Here is a 25,499-nt window from a genome sequence, read left to right on the forward strand (position 1 = left end):
GATTCAGCAACACAGATGTCCAGAATACTGTGTAATTATGCGATTAAAGCAGACTACTTATAGCTTGGATCGGACTGGAAAATATTGTCTGCTACAACCCGAGACCTCAAACGCACGCGTCATCATACCGCAAAGTTTTCAACACGACACTTCGCGGGAAATTTAAAATTGTATTTTAGTAAACTAAAAAGGCCGTACTGGCCTGTGTTGCAATGTTAATATTTCATCATTGATATATAAACTATCAGACTGTGTGGTCGCTAGTAGTGGGTTTCAGCAGGCCTTTAACTATAACTTGTTTACCTTTTCTGAGCTGACGACTTGTCCAGGGTGTGCCCCGCCTTCTGCCCGAATGCAGCTGAGATGACCATGAATTGATTAACGCGGAACCCGACTTAAACAAGTAGATAAACTTATTCGGTTGTTACCGTTTAGTGGTCAATTGTACGGAATATGTACTGTACTGTGCAATCTGCTAATAAAAGTTTCAATCAATCAATCAATCAAAAGGGACAAGCGGTAAAAAAAGGATGTTTACCTTTCTGATTTCTGTCCGTTTAGAGTCAATGTATCCACGGTCCAAACCACTTGGACGTCTCCCAGGTCTTTTTGCGGCTAGTAGAAAATATTTTGTTTGTTTACCTACATTTTTGTGGTTTACTTCGAGGGTCTAACAAAGTCTCAATAGGTCTTTGTCGTTTTTGGGACACTTTTTAGACCTTTTTTTAAGAGTTATCTCCTTTTGGAGGAGACCTGAAACCTTTAGGGGTTAGTCTCGGATTTTCGGTCTTGAAGGGTTAATCCTTTCTGGACCCTAGGACCCTGGGACCCTTTGGGGTAATTCTTGTTCGGAGCGGAAACTTGGGACCTTGAAGGCTTAACTCCACACCTTTAAGGGTTAAGGTCCTTAGGTGTTGTTTTTTATTTCTGTCCGTTTGGGGTCAATGTATCCACGGTCCAAACCACTTGGACGTGTCCCAGGTCTTTTTACGGCTAATAGAACATATTTAGTTTGTTTACGTACATTTGTGTGATTTACTTTGAGGGTCTGGCAAAGTCCCAATAGGTCCCATAATGGTCCCAAGTGCACTTAACGTGTCCGGGAATGGCCCCAGATTGAACGCACTTTGGGGTAATTCTTGTTCGGAGGGGAACCTTGGGACCTTGGAGGGGTTAACTCGACACCTTTAAGGGTTAAAGACTTTTGCTGTTTTTCTGATTTCTGTCCTTTTAGGGTCAATGTATCAACGGTCAAAACCATTTGGACGAGTCCCAGGTATTTTTACGGCTTATAGAAAACATTTTGTTTACCTACATTTTTGTGGTTTGCTTCAAGGGTTTGGCAAAGTCCAAATAGGTACCAAAATGGTCCCAAGTGCACTTAATGTGTCCGGGAATGACCCCAGATTGAACGCACTTTGTAGTTTTTGGGCACATTTTAGACCTTTTTTAAGAGCTAACTCCTTTTGGAGGAGACCTGAAACGTTTAGGGGTTAGTCTCGGATATCCGGACTTAAAGGATTAATCCTTTCTGGGGGGGTGGAACCCTGGGACCCTTTGGGGTAATTCTTGTTCGGAGGGGAACCTTGGGACCTTGAAGAGTTAACTCCACACCTTTAAGGGTTAATGTCTCTTGGTGTTTTTCTGATTCCTGTCCGTTTAGAGTCAATGTATCCACGGTCCAAACCACTTGGACGTGTCCCCTGTCTTTTTATAGTTAATAGAAAATATTTTGTTTACGTACATTAGTGTGGTTTACTTCGAGGGTCTGGCAAAGTCCCAATAGGTCCCATAACGGTCCCAAATGCACTTAAGGTGTCCGGGAATGACCCCAGATTGAACGCACTTTGGGGTAATTCTTGTTCGGAGGGGAAACTTGGGACCTGACGGGTTAACTCCACACCTTTAAGGGTTAAGGTCCTTAGGTGTTGTTTTTTATTTCTGTCCGTTTGGGGTCAATGTATCCACGGTCCAAACCACTTGGACGTGTCCCAGGTCTTTTTACGGCTAATAGAACATATTTAGTTTGTTTCCGTACATTTGTGTGATTTACTTTGAGGGTCTGGCAAAGTACCAATAGGTCCCATAAAGGTCCTAAGTGCACTTAAAGTGTCCGGGAATGGCCCCAGATTGAACGCACTTTGGGGTAATTCTTGTTCGGAGGGGAACCTTGGGACCTTGGAGGGGTTAACTCGACACCTTTAAGGATTAAAGACTTTTGCTGTTTTTCTGATTTCTGTCCTTTTAGGGTCAATGTATCAATGGTCAAAACCATTTGGACGAGTCCCAGGTATTTTTACGGCTTATAGAAAACATTTTGTTTACCTACATTTTTGTGGTTTGCTTCAAGGGTTTGGCAAAGTCCAAATAGGTACCAAAATGGTCCCAAGTGCACTTAATGTGTCCGGGAATGACCCCAGATTGAACGCACTTTGTAGTTTTTGGGCACATTTTAGACCTTTTTTAAGAGCTAACTCCTTTTGGAGGAGACCTGAAACGTTTAGGGGTTAGTCTCGGATATCCGGACTTAAAGGATTAATCCTTTCTGGGGGGGTGGAACCCTGGGACCCTTTGGGGTAATTCTTGTTCGGAGGGGAACCTTGGGACCTTGAAGAGTTAACTCCACACCTTTAAGGGTTAATGTCTCTTGGTGTTTTTCTGATTCCTGTCCGTTTAGAGTCAATGTATCCACGGTCCAAACCACTTGGACGTGTCCCCTGTCTTTTTATAGTTAATAGAAAAGATTTTGTTTACGTACATTAGTGTGGTTTACTTCGAGGGTCTGGCAAAGTCCCAATAGGTCCCATAACGGTCCCAAATGCACTTAAGGTGTCCGGGAATGACCCCAGATTGAACGCACTTTGGGGTCATTCTTGTTCGGAGGGGAAACTTGAGACCTGACGGGTTAACTCCACACCTTTAAGGGTTAAGGTCCTTAGGTGTTGTTTTTTATTTCTGTCCGTTTGGGGTCAATGTATCCACGGTCCAAACCACTTGGACATGTCCCAGGTCTTTTGACGGCTAATAGAACATATTTAGTTTGTTTACGTACATTTGTGTGATTTACTTTGAGGGTCTGGCAAAGTACCAATAGGTCCCATAAAGGTCCTAAGTGCACTTAAAAGGTCATGGAATGGCCCCAGATTGAACGCACTTTGGGGTAATTCTTGTTTGAAGGGGAACCTTGGGACCTTAAAGGGTTAACTCCACACCTTTAAGGGTTAAGGTCGTTTGGTCTTTTTCAGATTTCTGTCCCTTTAGAGTCAATGTATTAACGGTCCAAACCACTTGAACATGTCCCTGCGTCTTTATTGCTCATGGAAAGGATTGTGTGTGTTTACGCACATTTTGTTGGACTTTGTGGTTTTATTGAATTAACTTAGTCTCTTCGAGGGTCCGGCAAAGTCCCCATAGGTCCCAAGTGCGCTTGAATGGGTACAGATTGGTACCAAGTGCACTCAAAAGGTTTTGGAAGGTCTGACTTAGACCCCAAATTGAACACGTTTTGTAGTTTTTGGGCACTTTTTAGATCTTTTTGAAGGTTGGGACGTTTAGGAGTTATCTACCTTTGGAGGTGGGGCTGAAACCTTTAGGGGTTAGTTTAGGATTTCTGGACTTAAAGGGACAATCCTTTCTGGGTGAAGTTCTGAGACACTGAGGGGTTAAGTCATTTCTGGGGGGGGAACCCTCTGACTTTCTGGGGTAACTCTTACATTATTAACTAGATTCACTCGACATCCATTGCACCGGTTGCCCGGGGATGTGGGGGACCTTCGATGGTTAAGTATTTTTTTCGGGGGGGGAGCCCTGGTAAGTTAAGGATTAAGTCCTTCCTGGAAACTCTGGGACATTTAGAGGTTGAGTCCTTCCTGGTGGAGCTTTTGTAACTTTACAGTTTAAGTGTTTTTGCTGGGAGCTTTAGGCCTTTTAGGGGTTAAGTTGTTTTTGTGTGGAACCCTGAGACCCCGAAGGGTCATATCCTTTGTAGGGGAAAACCCTGGGACCTTTAGAGGTTAAGTCCTTTCAGGAGGAACACTTGTAACTTTATAGGTAAATATTTTTGGGTGGAGCCCTAAAACCTTTATGGGTTAAGTCTTTTTTGAGTGGAGCCCAAAGGCTTTGAAGGGTTAAGTAATTTTAGAGGTATAGCCCTGGTACCTGTATGGGCAAAGTCCTTCATGGGGGAGAGCCCTGGGACCTTTAGTGGTTAAGTCTTTTATGGAGGAGCCCTAGTAACTTTATGGTTTGAGTCCTTTTGTGGAGAGTCCCGGGACCTTTAGTGGTCAGGTCCTTTTTTGGATGTGACACTGAAGATTAAGCTTTTTAAGAGAGGGAACCCTGATATCTTTAAGGGTGAAGTCTTTTGTGGTAAGAGCCCTGGGACAGTTGGAGGTTAAGTCTTTTCCGGAGGAGTCCTATTAACTTTACGGGTTAAGTCTTTTTGGGGGATCCCGAGGACCTTAATGGGTTAAGTCCTTTTTGGATGTCGCCCCGGGAACCTGATGGTTAAGTCCTTTCAGAGGGGAAGCCCTAGGATCTTCAAGGGTAGAGTCCTTTATGGAAGAGACCCCTGGGACATGTGGAAGTTAAGTCGTTTTTGGACGAGCCCTAGTAACTTTATGGGTTTAGTCTTTTCAGGGGATTCCTAGGATCTGTAGGGGTTAAGTCCTGTCAGAGAGGGAGCACTGGTATCGTTAAAGATTAAGTCCTTTCTGAAGGAGCCCTAGTAACTTTATGGGTTACATCTTCTTGGGGGATCCCTAGGAACTTAAGGGGTTAGGTCCTTTTTGGATGGTGCCCTGAGATCCTTTCAGAGGGGGAGTCCTGGTATCTTTAAAGGTTAGGTACTCAAAACCGTATAGTGTAAGTCTTTTTTGGGGGGGGACCATGGTACCTGTTTGAGGAAAAACCTGCAAGTTTCAGGCAAAAAAACTGCCAACAGTGTGCATTGCCAGACACTGACCACCCTTTAGCCGCTATCTTTGCTACCGAGCAACATGGGGGGCACTAACGGGAGTGGTTACAATTCACAAATCAATAGGAGAAGAAGAGGAATTGGGTAAATATCGTGATGGTCATTCCTGGTAAGTGCTCAACAACAGTCACGGATTTGAAAGTGCACCAATTTGCGCACTCAGGAACCAAGTACACACTTACTGAAGTGTACTTACGGAAAGTATTCCATTCGTCACTCAGTAAAGGGTGTTTATGGGTCCCGACAAGATGCCATGCTGGCAGTGAATCATAATAAATGCAAGGTGGTGCTACTGAAGTCGCGTGCGCTGAGTTAGAGTCCCGCGCTGCGAAATCTGGTTTTCACAATGCGGACACGTTTGTTTTGGATACGGGTCACTTCATTGAACCTTCGCAGAAAAGATTGTGTGTTTGTTTTCGTCTTGTTTCGTGCCCTTTGTGGGCTCTTGAACAAATGTTAGCCCTTCGGGGGGCCCTCAGGTTGACTCAAGAGGTCAAAGGTTGAGGGCGTACACTCAAGGCTATTAACGCCAACGCGGGAAGATACAGAAGTGTGTGCGGAGGCAGTCCAGCGGCAGGTGGGAGAACCCCGACATACCCTGCCCCCAACTCCCCCCACCCACCCGCCAGAGTCCCAGCCTGAGCCAGTCTGACGCTCTTGGGGCACGTTTCAGACGGGGCGATGGCACCACACACACACACACACACACACACACACACACACTGTGTCCTGGCTCCCTCCCACAAAGAGTGTTAACCCTTCCTCGCTTTCTGAGTCTTGTATCCAGGATGAACAGGTGGTCCAACAAAACATGGGCATCAATTTCTTTTTGACTTATCCCAGCGTGTGTGTGTGTGTGTGGGTGTGTGTATGTATGTATGTGTGTGTGTGTGTGTGTGTTCTGGCAATGCTTACTTAATGGGGACATCGCTCTGTTTACCTAGTCACCTTTAGGGGACCTCTGAGGGTATGGGGACCAAAAAACAGGTCCTCTAAAGGGAAAACTTTTTAAATGATAGCCAGATCCATTCTGAACATGCCTAAGTGATGTTTACGGTTTTACCCAGTAAACATGTTTAACATCTAATTTTAACTTTTTCAGTTTTTTAAATGGTCCTCAGTAGTCACGAACAAATTTGTGTGAATTATGCAAAATTATTTCAATTTGGTCCCCATGAACCATATTAACTATTTTTCCCCAGGGTCCCCAGTAAGTATGAACAGCACATTACTTCATCAATCCAGAGATTTAAAGATGTGTATGAGCTAACTGGGCAGTAGCTATTTTACCTAATTTTCTTTATGCCTCCACAACCTGTGGAATGGGTGGTCCCCACAAGTTCTGATCAAAAACTTGGTCCCCATTCCAAATGATAACCTGTGTGTGTGTGTATGTGTGTGTGTGTGTGTGTGTGTGTGTGTGTGTGTGTGTGTGTGTGTGTGTGTGTGTGTGTGTGTGTGTGTTCTGGCAATGCTTACTTAACGGGGACATCGGTTTGTTTACACAGTCACCTTTAGGGGACCTCTGACGGTATGGGGACAAAAAAAAGGGGCCCCTAAAGCAGTGTTCCCCAACCGGATTGGTACCGGGCCGCAAAATATTTTTTAATTAATTTTTATTTTAAAAAAAATAAATAAATACATGTTTATTTTTTTATTTTCATTTTTTTAAATCAACATCAAAAAACACAATATACACTTACAATTAGTGCACCAACCACAAAAACCTCCCTTTTTCATGACAAAAACATCTCTTTTTAATGACAAAAAAAAAAAAAAAAAGTTCCCGGGCCGCGGGACAAATTATTAAGCGTTGACCGGTCCGCGGATACAAAAAGGTTGGGGACCACTGCCCTAAAGGGAAACCATTTAAATAGTCAGATCCATTCTAAAGATGCCTAAGTCATTTTTAGTCTTTGGCCCATAAAACATCTTCACTGAAAAGTAAACATGTTTAACATCTAATTTAAACGTTTTCTGTTTTTAAATGGTCCTCAGTAGTCACGAACAAATTTGTGTGAATTATGCAAAATTATTTAAATTTGGTCCCCATGAACCATATTAACTCTTTTTCCCAAGGGTCCCCAGTAAGTATGATCGGCACATTACTTCATGAATCCAGAGATTTAAAAACGCTTATGAGCTAACTGGGCAGTGGCTATTTTACCTCATTTGTTTTATGCCTCCACAACCTGTAGAATGGGTGGTCCCCACAAGTTCTGATCAAAAATTTGGTCCCCATTCCAAATGATAACCTGTGTGTGTGTGTGTGTGTGTGTGTGTGTGTGTGTGTGTGTGTGTGTGTGTGTGTGTGTGTGTGTGTGTGTGTGTTCCGGCAATGCTTACTTAATGGGGACATTGCTTTGTTTACACAGTCACCTTTAGGGGACCTCTGATGGTATGGGGACCAAAAAACAGGTCCCCTAAAGGGAAACCATTTAAATAATAGTCAGATCCATTCTGAAGATGCCTAAGTGATGTTTACGCTTTTACCCAGTAAACATGTTTTACATCTACTTTAAACTTTTTCTGTTTTTAAATGGTCCTCAGTAGTCACGAACAAATTTGTGTGAGTTATGCAAAATTATTTAAATTTGGTCCCCATGAACCATATTAACTATTTTTCCCCAGGGTCCCCAGTTAGTATGATCGGCACATTACTTCATCAATCCAGAGATTTAAAGACGTGTATCAGCTAACTGGGCAGTGGCTATTTTACCTCATTTTCTTTATGCCTCCACAACCTGTAAAAGGGGTGGTCCCCACAAGTTCTGATCAAAAACTTGGTCCCCATTCCAAATGATAACGTGTGTGTGTGTGTGTGTGTGTTCTGGCAATGCTTACTTAATGGGGACATTGCTTTGTTTACACAGTCACCTTTAGGGGACCTCTGACGGTATGGGGACAAAAAAAACATGTCCCCTAAAGGGAAACCATTTAAATAATAGTCAGATCCATTCTGAAGATGCCTAAGTCATTTTTAATCTTTGGCCCATAAAACATCTTCACTGAAAAGTAAACATGTTTAACATCTAATTTAAACGTTTTCTGTTTTTTAATGGTCCTCAGTAGTCACGAACAAATTTGTGTGAATTATGCAAAATTATTTAAATTTTGTCACCATGAACCATATTAACTATTTTCCCCCAGGGTCCCCAGTAAGTAGGATCGGCTTTGTTTTATGCCTCCACAACCTGTAGAAAGGGTGGTCCCCACAAGTTCTGATCAAAAACTTGGTCCCCATTCCAAATGATAACGTGTGTGTGTGTGTGTGTGTGTGTGTGTGTGTGTGTGTGTGTGTGTGTGTGTGTGTGTGTGTGTGTGTGTGTGTGTGTGTGTGTGTGTGTGTGTGTCTAATCAGAGCTATACTGTATGGACGACAAAACCAGCACACATTGACAGTAGAATCTTCCAGAACCTCCTCCTCTCTTAGGTGGTCTTTTTCCCCCGGCACCAAACCACTTAAAAAGACACTTTACTTTGAAATACGTCCGCTCTCCTTAAGTCCCGGAAGGATCTACAAGCGCTGTCAGCAAACCTTCCAGAAGATTCCTGAGTGTTTTCTTTTTTTCTTTTATTATTGTTATTTTTTATTTTTTTTATTTTTTTAGAGAAGATAAAGCCAAGCAGGTTTTTGTTTTTTTTCCCCGTTTTTTTTCTATCTGAGTCAGCAGCACGGAGCAAAGTCTGATTAAAACCAGGCAGGAAGTCATAAAAAAGAAAAGGGGGAAAAAAAGAGAGAAGACAACGTAAAAAGGTGTCAAAATGTTGTTTAATGGCGTGAAGATTTACGGCGTGGTCACATGACCAGGACGCTGCGGATAGTGAAGGAAAATGGCGACAGTTTAGCACAATTTTGACTGATTTAGTGAGATTTTGAAAAACGGGAGAATGGTTGTATATACTGTATAGATCAGGGGTAGGGAACCTATGGCTCGCGAGCCAGATATGGCTCGCGAGCCAGATATGGCTCTTTTGATGACTGCACCTGGCTCTCGGATAAATCTGAGTTGACATTTCTTAACACGATAAATAATGAATAATTCCACTTGTAATCACAGTGTTAAAAATAACGTTCAAAATATAAAACATTCTCATGCATTTTTAATCCATCCATCCGTTTTCTACCGCACCTGTTCAAGACATTGCGTTAAAGGTAAGAAGTTATTTATTTATTATTGGTTAGTGTGGGGCTTGCCCTCCTGGGGGTTCTTCAGACCACCAAGCACCGATATGAGAGCCTGTTTCATGGTTGCAATATTGTTTTATTTTTCAATCAGTCTCTCAGTCGCTTTCCAGCAATTGTCTTTTTCTCTTTCGTTCTCGCTCGTGCTCTGGCTCCAGCCCCAGCCCCAACCCTCTCTCTCCTCCTGGCTGCTGCTTATAACAGAGCGACAGATGATTATATAACAAGGCCCAGGTGGGACGACTACACACCTGTCGCTGATTTCAAGGCCGATCCTGGCAACACCCCACTTCGCTGCAGGCCCGCAGACCACGCCCCCTCCACATTTAGCTTCAGAATAACAATGTTATTACAAAGAATAAGAGACATGTTATACTCTAAAAATGTTGGTCTTACTTAAAAATGCACGCGTTTGGTTGTGTTCAGTGTTAAAAAAATATTATATGGCTCTTAGGGAAATACATTCTAAAATATTTGGCTTCTTGGCTCTTTCAGTCAAAAAGGTTCCCGACCCCTGGTATAGATGGATGAATAAATAGGTGGATTGATGGATGATAAATGTACAGTAAAGGGGAAGGATAGATGGATGGCTTGACAGATGGACAATGGATGCATGATAAATGAATGATGGGTGCATGGATAGATGGATGATCAAAGAAAAGATAGACAGATGGATAGATGAAAGATTGATTATATATGTGATGGTTGGGTTAGTGATGATAGATGGACAATAGATTAATGTTGGGTTGATGGATAGATGGATGAAAAGATAGGTGGATTGATGGATGATTGAAGGATGGACGGATGCTAGACTGACAGATATGTGGATGGACAGACAAATTGGCGATGGATGGATTATAGATGAATGACGGGTGGATGGATGGATGGATGATCAAAGGATGGATAGGTGTATGGATGGATGGATGATAGATGTATAGATTGATAGATAGTCGGGTGGGTGGTAGATGGACGAGAGATTGATGTTGGGTGGATAGATAGATATAGTACTTTATTGATTCCTTCAGGAGAGTTCCTTCAGGAAAATTTAAATGGATGGAGAGACGGCTAGATGATAGATGGATGCATAGATAGGTGGATTGATGGATGTCCGAAGGATGGATAATACATGTATATAGATTTATAGATAAACGGATGGGTGGTGGATGGATTATAGACGATAGATGGGCGATAGATTGATGTTGGGTGGATGGATAGACGGCTGGATGATGGATGGATGTATAGATAGGTGGATTGATGGATGATCGAAGGATGGATAGGCGTATGGATGGATGGATAGACGGCTAGATGATGGATGGATGTATAGATAGGTGGATTGATGGATGATCGAAGGATGGATAGGCGTATGGATGGATGGATGATAGATGTATAGATTGATAGACGGATGGGTGGTGGATGGATTCTAGATGATAGATGGACGATAGATTGATGTTGCGTGGATGGATAGACGGCTAGGTGATAGATGGATGATCAAAGGATGGATAGACGTATGGATGGATGATAGATTGACAGGAATGTGGATGGATAGACAAATGGGTGATGGATGGATTATAGATGACAGAAGGATGATGGGTGGATGGATAGACAGATGAATGGATTATAGACAGATGAATAGATATGTGGACTGATGGAGGATAGGTGTACAATAAGGTGGAGGGATAGATGGATGATAGATGAATGGATAGACTTATGGATGAAAATAGATGGATGATGGGTGGATGGAAAGACGGATAAATGGATAAAACAATGGGTGGATTGATTGATGATTGAAGGATGGATTGACTGATATGTGGATGGATAGACAAATGAGTGATAACAGGATTATACATGTAGATGATGGATGGATGATGAGTGGATAAAAAGATGGATCCTAGATGGATGATAGACATGGATGATGGATGGATGATAGATGGACGATAGATTGATGTTGGGTGGATGGATAGACAGATGACAAATGGATGAATAGATAGGTGGCTTGATAGAAGATTGAAGGATGGATGCTTGATTGACAGTTTTGTGGGTGGATGGACAAATTGGTGACGGATGGGTTATGGATGATAGATGGATGATGAGTAGATAGACAAATTATAGATGGATGATGGAAGGACTGATAGACATATTGATGATTGATGGACAATAGATTGATGTTGGGTGGATGGATGGACGGATATATGACAAATGGATGAATAGACAGGTGGATTGATGGATGATCAAAGGATGGCTAGACGTATGGATGGATGGCAGACTGACAGAAATGTGAGTGGATAGACGAATGGGTGATGGACGGACTATAGAGGATAGATGCATGATGGGTGGATGGATAGATTGATGGATGAATAGATAGGTGTGTTGATACATGATCTGACCACATGACATTCTCCCAATCCTCTGCTGTATCATCCATGTATCCATTTTGGTACAAACTCAACTTGTCGTGTTTGGAGGAAGAAGAATACTGAGTTGCATCTCAAGAACACCATACCTACTGTGAAGCATGGGGGTGGAAACATCATGCTTTGGGGCTGTTTTTTCTGCTAAGGGGAGAGGACGATTGATCCGTGTTAAGGAAAGAATGAATGGGGCCATGTATCGTGAGATTTTCAGCCTAAACCTCCTTCCATCAGTGAGAGCTTTGAATGGTTGACCAAATACTTATTTTCCACCATAATTTACAAATTAATTCTTTAAAATTCCTACAATGTGAATTCCTGGATTTTTTTTCCACATTCTGTCTCTCACAGTTGAAGTGTACCTATGATGAACATTACAGAACTCTGTCATCATTTTAAGTGGGAGAACTTGCACAATCGCTGGCTGACTAAATACTTTAAATACTTGTTTGAAGAAGAATACTGAGTTGCAACCCAAGAGCACCATACCTACTGTGAAGCATGGGGGTGGAAACATCATGCTTTGGGGCTGTTTTTCTGCTAAGGGGACAGGACGATTGATCTGTGTTAAGGAAAGAATGAATGGGGCCATGTATCGTGAGATTTTCAGCCAAAACCTCCTTCCATCAGTGAGAGCTTTGAATGCTTGACCAAACACTTAATTTCCACCGTAATTTACAAATAAATTCTTTAAAATTCCTGGATTTTTTTTTCCACATTCTGTCTCTCACAGTTGAAGTGTACCTATGATGAAAATTACAGACCTCTGTCATCATTTTAAGTGGGAGAACTTGCACAATCGGTGGCTGACTAAATACTTTAAATACTCGTTTGGAGGAAGAAGAATACTGAGTTGCATCCCAAGAACACCATACCTACTGTGAAGCATGGGGGTGGAAACATCATGCTTTGAGCCTGTTTTTCTGCTAAAGGGGACAGGAAGATTGATCCGTGTTAAGGAAAGAATGAATTGGGCCATGTATCGTGAGATTTTCAGCCAAAACCTCCTTCCATCAGTGAGAGCTTTGAATGCTTGACCAAACACTTAATTTCCACCGTAATTTACAAATAAATTCTTTAAAATTCCTGGATTTTTTTTTCCACATTCTGTCTCTCACAGTTGAAGTGTACCTATGATGAAAATGACAGACCTCTGTCATCATTTTAAGTGGGAGAACTTGCACAATCGGTGGTGGACTAAATACTTTAAATATTTGTTTGGAGGAAGAAGAATACTGAGTTGCATCCCAAGAACACCATACCTACTGTGAAGCATGGGGGTGGAAACATCATGCTTTGGGGCTGTTTTTCTGCTAAGGGGACAGGACGATTGATCCGTGTTAAGGAAAGAATGAATGAGATTTTGAGCCAAAACCTCCTTCCATCAGTGAGAGCTTTGAATGGTTGACCAAATGCCTATTTTCCACCGTAATTTATAAATAAATTCTTTAAAATTCCTACAATGTGAATTGCTGGATTTTTTTTTCCACATTCTGTCTCTCACGGTTGAAGTGTACCTATGATGAACATTACAGAACTCTGTCATCATTTTAAGTGGGAGAACTTGCACAAACGGTGGCGGACTAAATACTTTTTTACCCCACTGTATATACATATATACATATATATACACACATTATTATTTTCCTGAGAGTGTCAGTAAAAAGTGAGTATTATGATCTCTGTGCCAGCTGAATGGCATCTAACGGTGTTCCTAACGCCGTGTCCACGCTTTGTGTGTGTGTTTTCGCGGCTGCCAAAGGATCTTTGCGTTCAGCATCCATCTTGGTTGCGCTAACCCGCGCAAAACGCGACGCCGCTTTATTGCGTTTATTGGCGACGGCGGCCGTGGAAATTGTTAAATATTTGAGGAGCAGCGGGATGATGAAGAGTCGAGCGCCGGCGGGGGCTTTTTCTGCTCGCGGTCGATACACCTTCCTCCCCCTCACCCCCGTGAAGGAGGGAAACCCCTTGCTGGGGGGGGGTGAACAGTCTGCTGTGAAAATGAAAGTTCCTTTTTTTTTACTCTCTCCCCTCTCTCTCTCTCGTAGGAGTCTGTGATCAGGACTGGAGCTGACGCTGACCTCGGCTTAAACCAGGGTGAGTGCGGTCATGTGACCTCCCCCTCCCCCTCCCACACCCATGCCAGGGGTGACTCAGGGCTTTACGGGAAGGTCGGGTCAGGTGAGGTGAGGGGGGAGGGGGGGGGGGTCATGGTGCAATATTAGCTTTATTTTAACAACGAATCTTAGGGTACATTAAAAATATGTTTCTTATTGCAAGTTTGTCCCTAAATAAAATAGTGAACATACAAGACAACTTGTCTTTTAGTAGTAAGTAAACAAACAAAGGCTCCTAATTACCGTATTTCCTTGAATTGCCGCCGGGGGCGCTAATTAATTTAAAGCCTCTTCTCACTCCTGCGCTTACCAAAGGGTTAAGGTCGTTTGGTCTTTTTCTGATTTCTGTCCCTTTAGAGTCAATGTATCAACGGTCCAAACCACTTGAACATGTCCCTGCGTCTTTTTATTGCTCATGGAAAGGATTTTGTGTGTTTTGAGTTAACTTAGTCTCTTCGAGGGTCCGGCAAAGTCCCAATAGGTCCCAAGTGCGCTTGAATGGGTACAGATTGGTACCAAGTGCACTCAAAGGGTCTTTGAAGGTCTGACTTACACCACAAATTGAACACACTTTGTAGTTTTTGGGCACTTTTTAGATCTTTTTGAAGGTTGGGACGTTTAGGAGTTATCTACTTTTGGAGGGGGGGGCAGAAACCTTTAGGGGTTAGTTTAGGATTTCTGGACTTAAAGGGTTAATCCTTTCTGGGTGAAGTGCTGAGACACTGAGGGGTTAAATCATTTCTGGGGGGGAACCCTCTGACTTTGTGGGGTAACTCTTACATTATTAACTAGATTCACTCGACATCCATTGCACCGGTTGCCCGGGGATGTGGGGGACCTTCGATGGTTAAGTATTTTTTTCGGGGGGGGGAGCCCTGGTAAGTTAAGGATTAAGTCCTTCCTGGAAACTCTGGGACATGTAGAGGTTGAGTCCTTCCTGGTGGAGCTTTTGTAACTTTACAGTTTAAGTGTTTTTGCTGGGAGCTTTAGGCCTTTTAGGGGTTAAGTTGTTTTTGTGTGGAACCCTGAGACCCCGAAGGGTTATATCCTTTGTAGGGAAAAACCCTGGGACCTTTAGAGGTTAAGTCCTTTCAGGAGGAACACTTGTAACTTTATAGGTAAATATTTTTGGGTGGAGCCCTAAAACCTTTATGGGTTAAGTCTTTTTTGAGTGGAGCCCAAAGGCCTTGAAGGGTTAAGTAATTTTAGAGGTATAGCCCTGGTACCTGTATGGGCAAAGTCCTTCATGGGGGAGAGCCCTGGGACCTTTAGTGGTTAAGTCTTTTATGGAAGAGCCCTAGTAACTTTATGGTTTAAGTCCTTTTGTGGAGAGTCCCGGGACCTTTAGTGGTTAGGTCCTTTTTTGGATGTGACCCTGAAGATTAAGCTTTTTAAGAGAGGGAGCCCTGATAACTTTAAGGGTGAAGTCTTTTGTGGTAAGAGCCCTGGGACAGTTGGAGGTCAAGTCTTTTCTGGAGGAGTCCTATTAACTTTAGGGGTTAAGTCTTTTTGGGGGATTCCGAGGACCTTAATGAGTTAAGTCCTTTTTGGATGTAGCCCCGGGACCCTGATGGTTAAGTCCTTTCAGAGGGGAAGCCCTAGGATCTTCAAGGGTAGAGTCCTTTATGGAAGAGACCCCTGGGACATGTGGAAGTTAAGTCGTTTTTGGAGGAGCCCTAGTAACTTTATGGGTTTAGTCTTTTCAGGGATGGCTAGACGTACGGATGGATGGCAGACGGGGGCGCTAATTAATTTAAAACCTCTTCTCACTCCTGCGCTTACCAAAGGCATGCGGTAAAAGTAAGCATGCGCTAATTATTTTCAAAACATCTTCTCACTCCGGCACTTACCAAAGGCATGCAGTAAAAATTTGAATCCGATGTAAAGTTGGAACTTAAATCCTACTGAATAGCTCTTAATCTTCTTCCCTTTATGCGATTTCAAATTACCGGTATTGAAATCAGCCTCCTCCGGTTTGAAAATGATGACAGGGGGTTGAGTTTGAGCAGGCGGTAATACTAAGCATGCGCTAATTATTTAAAAACGGCAGTAATTCAAGGCAGGCACATACTATATGCCCTGCGGCAATTCAAGGAAATACGGTATGCAGTAACATATTGTGTCGTTTATCTACCTATTATTTCGTCTAACTTATGAAGGACAAGCGGTAGAAAATTAATTATTCATCTACTTCTTAATGTACTGTTAATATCTGCTTGCTTTCTCTTTTAACATGTTTTATCTACACTTCTGTTGAAATGTAATCATCACTTATTCTTCTGTTGTTTGATACTTTACATTCGTTTTGGGTGATACCAGACATTTAAGTATCGATCCGATACCAAGTAGTTAAAGGATCATACATTGGTCATATTCAAAGACCTCATTTGTCCAGAGACGTATTTATAAACATATTTTTTTAAAATGAAAAACGATGCTAATAAACATTGATGTAATCATAGTAGTATCATAGTAGTTCTTGGTATCATTACAGTGGATGTCAGGTGTCGATCCACCCATGGCGTTTGTTTACATTCATGACCGGCGTCATTTACGGTGACTCCGGTGAGCTACGATGTGTCGTGAAGCATGTTTCGCTATTCCTCGTCCTGCAGTGATAATGATACTTGTAAGAAACTTACTTCATTCATCGGCATGGAGGTAAAGATTAGTGATTTAGTGTGTTATAACTTCACCTTTATCTTTAGTTTTTAGGCCAAAATGCGTCCGTTCTCCCTTTTTTGTCTAGACACTGTGTCTGCTTGTAAGTACTCCGTGATTGTGCGCTGCCGAACATGCTCCTCGGCTTGTAAAACCAGCAATGTCATGATGTGATGACGACTGGGGTTGGGGACAGATACTTTTTAGAGGAGGTATAGTACTGAATATGATTCATTAGTATTGCAGTACTATACCGTACAACCCTACTTAGTACATGACTTGTATTTGACTTGACATTTTGCATTCATTATTTGCTGTTTTTTTACATTTTTGTTGTGTTTTTGCTTGATTGTAAAAGACACACAACTATGGAAAAGCTACTCTGAGAAATAGATATATGTTAATATTCAGTGTTTTATTGTTTGTAGTTAATATTGTAAATTTCACTTTCTTTATTTGAATGCACAGTTTGGGTGTCCCATTCTGTAAAAAAACTGTAAAATTACATTCCGTTTTTTTAATGTGGTCTGTCATAACTTTTTTGAACTATCGGACATTGTGACTTTTGGTATTAGTGTTCCTGAAAAAAATACTTAACTTGTATTTGACTTGATTAAAAAAATCAAAAAGGTGCGTATATAATTAAATAAATATATATAAATAATATAGAAATATATATATATAAAATAAATAAATATATATACCGTATTTCCTTGAATTGCCGCCGGGGCGCTAATTATTTTAAAACCTCTTCTCACTCCGGCACTTACCAAAGGCAGTCAGTAAAAATTTGAGTGTGATGTAAGGATACCATCATGAAAAACATATTTAATAAATAAATAAATAAAAAAGTTATAAATGAAATCCATGCCAGCTCCTTCTGATCAAAAGCATCGATAACTTGTTGATAGAAGTCTTCCTTATCTTTCTTCAGTTTTAAAAGTCTCTGTCTTGATCTTCCTTTGTTACCTCCTGCTTCGATTGAAAGTCCAGTTTAGAAAACTGCCATCAGACTGCTGCTATCAGTTAGCTCGGCTCCTCGAGTGCGGGCGACGACAGAATTATCCTCGGACAGCTCCCCCTCCCGTTCTGCTCCGTGAGTGATCTCTTTATCCCACCGCTGCCAACATGAATTCCATCCATTTTCTACCGCTTATTCCCTTTCGGGGTCACGGGGGGCGCTGGCGCCTATCTCAGCTACAATCGGGTCAGTTTGGGTCAAATTGTAAAAGATACACAACTATGAAGGAGCTGGTCTGTCATGATGTTGTAATCATGTTTTGTTTAGTTATGTTCTGTTTTGTTTAAGACTCCATTGCTTCCTGTTATTGCACTTCATTGTTTGCCATGTTTCCATGGTTACCCATTAGTTTCACCTGTTCAACGTTGGACTCACACACCTATCACTGATTATTTAAAGCCTGTCTTTTTCTGTTGGTCGTTGTGACGACATTCTGTCATAACGTGGACTATTGGGTGTTTATTTTAGGCAAGATGCTTTGACCTATTTCCGCCCTTCTTTTTGGGAGTAGAAGACGTCTATGTGCTTTAAGAGACGAGTCGGTCGTATCAAAACATAATTCCTGCCTAATCTGGTTAGCCTCTGGCCGTGGAGGGAGTTAGTCCGTCTGCCTGTAAGCCGGTCCAGACCCGGGCTGCGTGCTGCTCAGACCTGCTCTTACGTCAACCACGTCCCGTAGACTTGAAGGCCGCCCCGCTCCCCAAGCCCGGACCACAGGTTAGTCAGCTATTTGTAGTCCACACGCCGAAATGTGTGCCTCGTCATTTCGGGGATTTCTCGCCCAGGTGCGGATGAGCAGCTCGCGCTCAGGTGGCGAGCGCCACGGCGGCTATTTATCCCGCTTGATATTAAAAAAAAAAAAAAAAAAACAGAAAAAGGAGAGCGGCTGCGCTTTTGACCTCCCGGGGCTAAATCTGGAGCGCCATAAGTCAAGAGGCGAGGGCGAGGATTGATGTCCGCGTGTTGGCGTGGCGGCGTCACGGCGAGGAAAAAAAAAAAAGGCCTGAATAATTCAACGCTCACATTATTTTCCCCCCGACACGTTCGTGTTTGAGCCCGGCCGCGGGTGTCGGGGAAAGTCGAGCGGGTTTTTTTGAGGGCGCCGAGCGCCATGTTAGGACCAGGACCGGGAAAAGAAAGAAAAGGCCACATATTTTATTTATGTGTCAAAAGTGAGGGCGTGTCACCTGATCCCCGGGATGATGTCGCTCCCTCCGAGCGGGATCGATGCCTTCAGACCGGAGGAGGCGGGATGAAACCTTCCTATCGATTCCGCAAAGAAATCTCATGTTTGGCGTTTTGTTGAAATCAGCTGTCAGCGGCCATGTTTATTTTTTTGTATTTTTTTTTATTTAAGCACATTTTTTTTGTTGGACTTTACTGCTTTTCTGTAAAAACTTAGACTTAGACTTCCTTTTTATTGTCATTCAAATTTAAACTTTACAGCACAGATAAGAACACAATTTTGTTACATAAACTCATGGTAGTGCAGGATAAAAAAAAGCAATAAGGTGCATATATAATTAAATAAGTATATATAATATATATATATATATATATATAAAATAAATAAATATATATCCCGTATTTCCTTGAATTGCCGCCGGGGCGCTAATTATTTTAAAACCTCTTCACACTCCGGCACTTACCAAAGGCATGGAGTAAAAATTTGAGTGTGATGTAAGGATACCATAATAAAAAGCACATTTAATAAAAAAAAATATAAAAAAACGTTATTATGGTCTTGCTTTTACCTATAAATGAAATCCATGCCAGCTCCTTCTGATCAAAAGCATCGATAACTTGTTGATAGAAGTCTTCCTTATCTTTCTTCAGTTTTAAAAGTCTCTGTCTCGATGGAGATCTTCCTTTATTACCTCCTGCTTCGATTGAAAGTCCAGTTTAGAAAACTGCTATCAGACCGCTGCTATCGGTTAGCTCGGCTCCTCGAGTGCGGGCGACGACATAATTATCCTCGGTCAACTCCCCCTCCCGTTCTGCTGCGTGGGTGATCTCTTTATCCCACGGTTGCCACCATGAAGTGTTATAGTATGAATAATACACTGGGTATTTAGGACTGGAACATGCTTTATTTCAGCCCGGTTGTTTACATAGCCGTCATAGACGTGTTACATCCTAAAAGGTCCGTCCTGCAACCCCCGCGTCATACCCGTCCCACCACAATCACGTCATTCATTTCACTTCTTCTGCAGCCAAATAGTCGCAAGAAAGATCACTAGCGCCCTCTACCACCAGGAGAAGGGAGTCATTTAATGACTCATATTTGACAGACGCAGCTACGGTATTGTGACGGTCTCAAGCCGTCGTCTTGCGGGTTCCCAGGACCACCAAGGAAAGACATGGCTTGAGCAGTTTGACTTTGTTTATTTTTCAATAAAAACTCAGTCCAGATCGCTCTTCCGCTCCTCCTCTCCGCTCGCTCGGCGTCTCCTTTCCGCCATCTTGGGCCGGGCTCCAGCGTGTCCTGCCTGTCTGTCGGACCGTCGGCTCCACAGGTATATTAATTAAACATAGCTGCTTTGTACTGTATTAAAACACTCAACTTCGAAGAAAAAACTTAAGCGAACCTATTTTTCCGTTTTCTGTTTCCGGCTAGCGTAACATTGCCAAAAGTTTTTCGTGTATTGTTAAGGCCATTGGAAACTTTGCATAAAGAATCGCTGAAAACCCCTGACCGAAAACCACAGCACCACCATCACTGTTTAGTTCTCCCAAAAATATAGATTGTTAAATTTAGCTAACATTCAAAGATTAGCATCAATACAAATGGCCCGTCGTATCCTAAATAATACCGCACCTGCGCCACTTAAGCACTTTGTCCATGATGATGTAAATGATGTGTGGTTGTATTGTATATTAAGTATGTGTCCATGTAAGGACATTTTATCACTTTTCTTAAATTTGATTTCATGCTCTGGTATGATTTTATCGTCATAATTTTATTGCATGATTTTTGTATCCCTTTAATTTAGGTAGCCAGGGACGGCAGATGGAAATTAGCTATTTAGCTATAATCTGGTACAGCACATATTTAAAGTTTCTGTGCATTGTCCCTTCAAATAAAGACCAAACTAAACCAAGGGTTGGAATTGGGGGTTAAATCACCAAAAATGATTCCCGGGCGTGGCCGCTGCCGCTGCTCACTGCTCCCCTCACCTCCCAGGGGGTGGTCAAGGGTGATGGGTCAAATGCAGAGAAGAAAATCTCCACACCTATTGTGTGTGGGACAATCATTGGTACGTTAAAGGCCTACTAAAATGAGATGTTCTTATTTAAACGGGGATAGCAGGTCCATTCTGTGTGTCATACTTGATCATTTCGCGATATCGCCATATTTTTGCTGAAAGGATTTAGTAGAGAACATCGACAATAAATTTTGCAACTTTAGGTCGCTGATAAAAAAGCCTTGCCTGTACCGGAAGTAGCAGACAATGTGCGCGTGACATCACGGGTTGTAGGGCTACTCACATCTGAACATTGTTCATAATGTGAGCCTGTATTAGCAAGAGCTATTCGGACCGAGAAAGCGACAATTTCCCCATTAATTTGAGCGAGGATGAGAGATTCGTGGATGAGGAAATTTAGAGTGAAGGCCTAGAAAAAAAGAAGAAAAAAAGGCGAGGGTAGTGAGATCGATTCAGATGTGTTTAGACACCATTTACTAGGATAATTCTGGGAAATCCCTTATCTGCCTATTGTGTTGCTAGTGTTTTAGTGAGTTAAATAGTACCTTAAAGTCGGAGGGGTGTGGCCACGGGTGTTTTGACGCCATTCTCTGAGAGGCGACTTATTTCCACAATTTTCTCACCGAAACCTGCCGGTTGACATGTTGGCTTGACCCCTCTGATCCATAGTAAAGCTTCACCTCCGGGAATTTTAAACAAGGAAACACTATGTGTTTGTGTGGCTAAATGCTAAAATCTTCCCACCTTCATCTTTCTACTTTGACGTCTCCATTATTAATTGAACAAATTGCAAAAGATTCAGCAACACAGATGTCCAGAATGCTGTGTAATTGCGCGATGAAAAGAGACGACTTTTAGTCGTAAGTGGTGCTGGGCTAATATGTCCCCGCCAACCATCCATCCATCTTCTTCCGCTTATCCGAGGTCAGGTCGCGGGGGCAGCAGCCTAAGCAGGGAAACCCAGACTTCCCTCTCCCCAGCCACTTCGTCTAGCTCTTCCCGGGGGATCCCGAGGCGTTCCCAGGCCAGCCGGGAGACATAGTCTTCCCAACGTGTCCTGGGTCTTCCCCGTGGCCTCCTACCGGTTGGACGTGGGAGGCGTTCGGGTGGCATCCTGACCAGATGCCCGAACCACCTCATCTGGCTCCTCTTGATGTGAAGGAGCAGCGGCTTTACTTTGAGTTCCTCCCGGATGGCAGAGCTTCTCACCCTATCTCTAAGGGAGAGACCTAAACTCATTTCGGCCGCTTGTACCCGTGATCTTGTCCTTTCGGTCATAACCCAAAAGCTCATAGGACGTAGATCGACCGGTAAATTGAGAGCTTTGCCTTCCGGCTCAGCTCCTTCTTCACCACAACGGATCGGTACAACTTCCGCATTACTGAATACGCCGCACCGATCCGCCTGTCGATCTCACGATCCACTCTTCCCCCACTCGTGAACAAGACTCCTAGGTACTTGAACTCCTCCACTTGGGGCAGGGTCTCCTCCCCAACCCGGAGATGGCATTCCACCCTTTTCTGGGCGAGAACCATGGACTCGGACTTGGAGGTGCCTCCAAACAATAACGTCACAAACACGCGTCGTCATTCCGCAGACCGCGTGGTCGGTAGTAGCGGGTTTCAGTAGGCCTTTAAAGGGGAACATTATCACAATTTCAAAAGGGTTAAAAACAATAAAAATTAGTTCCTAGTGGCTTATTGTATTTTTTGAAAATGTTTTCAAAATTTTACCGGTCCCGGAATATCCCTAAAAAAAGCTTTAAAGTGCCTTTTTTTCGCTCTCTGGCCATTTCTCTGTGACGTCACACAGTTCTGCCAATGTAAACAAACAATGGCGAATACCACAGCAAGATATAGCGACATTAGCTCGGATTCAGACTCGGATTTTAGCGGCTTAAGCGATTCAACAGATTACGCATGTATTGAAACGGATGGTTGGAGTATGAAAATATTGAAGAAGAAACTTAAACTATTGAGCGAATAGCTATTGACGCTATTCATAGCCATAGCATGGCCGAATAGCTGCGTTAGCATCGCCGGTAAAATGTGCGGACCAAACGATCAGGACTTCCGCATCTTGTGACACTGGAGCAACTTAAATCCGTCGATTGGTAAGTGTTTGTTTCGCATTAAATGTGGGTGGAAGGAAACGTAATATAGTTGCAAATGCATCTGCAGGTTATCCATACATCTCTGTGCCATGTCTGCTTTAGCACCGCCGGTAAATAGCATGTTAGCATCGATTAGCGTAGCATGTTAGCATCGATTAGCTGGCAGTCAACATCAACACAACTCACCTTTGTGATTTTGTTGACTTTATAGTTGCAAATGCATCTGCAGGTTATCCATACATCTCTGTTTCATGTCCAACAGGTAAATAGCATGTTAGCTTCGATTAGCGTAGCATGTTAGCATCGATTAGCTGGCAGTCACGCCACGACCAAATATGTCTGATTAGCACATAAGTCAACGTCAACAAAACTCACCTTTGTGATTTTGTTGACTTTATAGTTGCAAATGCATCTACAGGTTATCCATACATCTCTGTGCCATGTCTGCTTTAGCACCGCCGGTAAATAGCATGTTAGCATTGATTAGCGTAGCATGTTAGCATCGATTAGCTGGCAGTCAACATCAACAAAACTCACCTTTGTGATTTCGTTGACTTTATAGTTGCAAATGCATCTGCAGGTTATCCATACATCTCTGTGCCATGTCTGCTTTAGCACCGCCGGTAAATAGCATGTTGGCATCGATTAGCATAGCATGTTAGCATCGATTAGCTGGCAGTCAACATCAACAAAACTCATCTTTTTGATTTCATTGACTTTATAGTTGCAATTGCATCTGCAGGTTATCCATACATCTCTGTGCCATGTCCAACAGGTAAATAGCATGTTAGCTTCGATTAGCATAGCATGTTAGCATCGATTAGCTGGCAGTCACGCCGCGACCAAATATGTCTGATTAGCACATATGTCAACATCAACAAATTCACCTTTGTGATTTAGTTGACTTTATCGTTGCAAATGCATCTACAGGTTATCCATACATCTCTGTGCCATGTCTGCTTTAGCACCGCCGGTAAATAGCATGTTGGCATCGATTAGCGTAGCATGTTAGCATCGATTAGCTGGCAGTCAACATCAACACAACTCACCTTGTGATTTCGTTGACTTTATCGTTGCAAATGCATCTGCAGGTTATCCATACATCTCTGTGCCATGTCCAACAGGTAAATAGCATGTTAGCTTCGATTAGCATAGCATGTTAGCATCGATTAGCTGGCAGTCACGCCGCGACCAAATATGTCTGATTAGCACATAAGTCAACATCAACAAAACTCACCTTTGTGATTTAGTTGACTTTATCGTTGCAAATGCATCTGTAGGTTATCCATACATCTCTGTGCCATGTCTGCTTTAGCACCGCCGGTAAATAGCATGTTAGCATCGATTAGCGTAGCATGTTAGCATCGATTAGCTGGCAGTCAACATCAACAAAACTCACCTTTGTGATTTCGTTGACTTTATAGTTGCAAATGCATCTGCAGGTTATCCATACATCTCTGTGCCATGTCCAACAGGTAAATAGCATGTTAGCATCGATTAGCTGGCAGTCACGCCACGACCAAATATGTCTGATTAGCACATAAGTCAACATCAACAAAACTCACCTTTGTGATTTAGTTGACTTTATCGTTGCAAATGCATCTGTAGGTTATCCATACATCTCTGTGCCATGTCTGCTTTAGCACCGCCGGTAAATAGCATGTTGGCATCGATTAGCGTAGCATGTTAGCATCGATTAGCTGGCAGTCAACATCAACACAACTCACCTTTGTGATTTCGTTGACTTTATAGTTGCAAATGCATCTGCAGGTTATCCATACATCTCTGTGCCATGTCCAACAGGTAAATAGCATGTTAGCTTCGATTAGCGTAGCATGTTAGCATCGATTAGCTGGCAGTCACGCCACGACCAAATATGTCTGATTAGCACATAAGTCAACATCAACAAAACTCACCTTCGTGATTTTGTTGACTTTATAGTTGCAAATGCATCTGCAGGTTATCCATACATCTCTGTGCAGTGTCTGCTTTAGCACCCCCGGTATATAGCATGTTAGGATCGATTACCGTAGCATGTTAGCATCGATTAGCTGGCAGTCACGCCGCGACCAAATATGTCTGATTAGCACATAAGTCAACAACATCAACAAAACTCACCTTTGTGATTTAGTTGACTTCCATCCATCCATCCATCATCTTCCGCTTATCCGAGGTCGGGGCGCGGGGGCAGCAGCCTAAGCAGGGAAGCCCAGACTTCCCTATCTCCAGCCACTTCGTCTAGCTCTTCCCGGGGGATCCTGAGACATTCCCAGGCCAGCCGGGAGACATAGTCTTTCCAACGTGTCCTGGGTCTTCCCCGTGGCCTCCTACCAGCTGGACGTGCCCTAAACACATCCCTAGGGAGGCGTTCGGGTGGCATCCTGACCAGATGCCCGAACCACCTCATCTGGCTCCTCTCGATGTGGAGGAGCAGCGGCTTTACGTTGAGCTCCTCCCGGATGGCAGAGCTTCTCACCCTATCTCTAAGGGAGAGCCCCGCCACCCGGCGGAGGAAACTCATTTCGGCCGCTTGTACCCGTGATCTTATCCTTTCGGTCATGACCCAAAGCTCATGACCATAGGTGAGGATGGGAACATAGATCTAGTTGACTTTAGATTTAGTAGATTTAGTTGACTTTAACGTTGCAAATGCATCTGCAGGTTATCCATACATCTCTGTGCCATGTCTGTCTTAGCACCCCCGGTATATAGCATGTTAGGATCGATTAGCGTAGCATGTTAGCATCGATTAGCTGGCAGTCACACCGCGACCAAATATGTCTGATTAGCACATAAGTCAACAACATCA

At 42.9% G+C, this 25,499-nt stretch overlaps 1 protein-coding gene across 3 annotated transcripts in view; it reads left to right on the top strand.

Moving 5' to 3' along the window:
* znf536 (zinc finger protein 536) overlaps positions 1-25,499 on the top strand; it is a 650,381-nt gene that overhangs the window by 120,297 nt on the left and 504,585 nt on the right. For 2 of the 3 annotated variants that reach the window (XM_061893538.1, XM_061893539.1), the window contains exon 3: positions 13,621-13,669. The gene's annotated coding sequence lies outside the window, so the exon portion shown is untranslated. Of the gene's footprint in view, positions 1-13,620; positions 13,670-17,839; positions 18,089-25,499 lie in introns of those variants that run through there. The other variant, XM_061893540.1, reaches the window with a different exon arrangement.

This window comes from Nerophis ophidion, linkage group LG02 (assembly GCF_033978795.1).
Source record: "Nerophis ophidion isolate RoL-2023_Sa linkage group LG02, RoL_Noph_v1.0, whole genome shotgun sequence".
In the NCBI taxonomy this organism is placed as follows: Eukaryota; Metazoa; Chordata; class Actinopteri; order Syngnathiformes; family Syngnathidae; genus Nerophis; species Nerophis ophidion.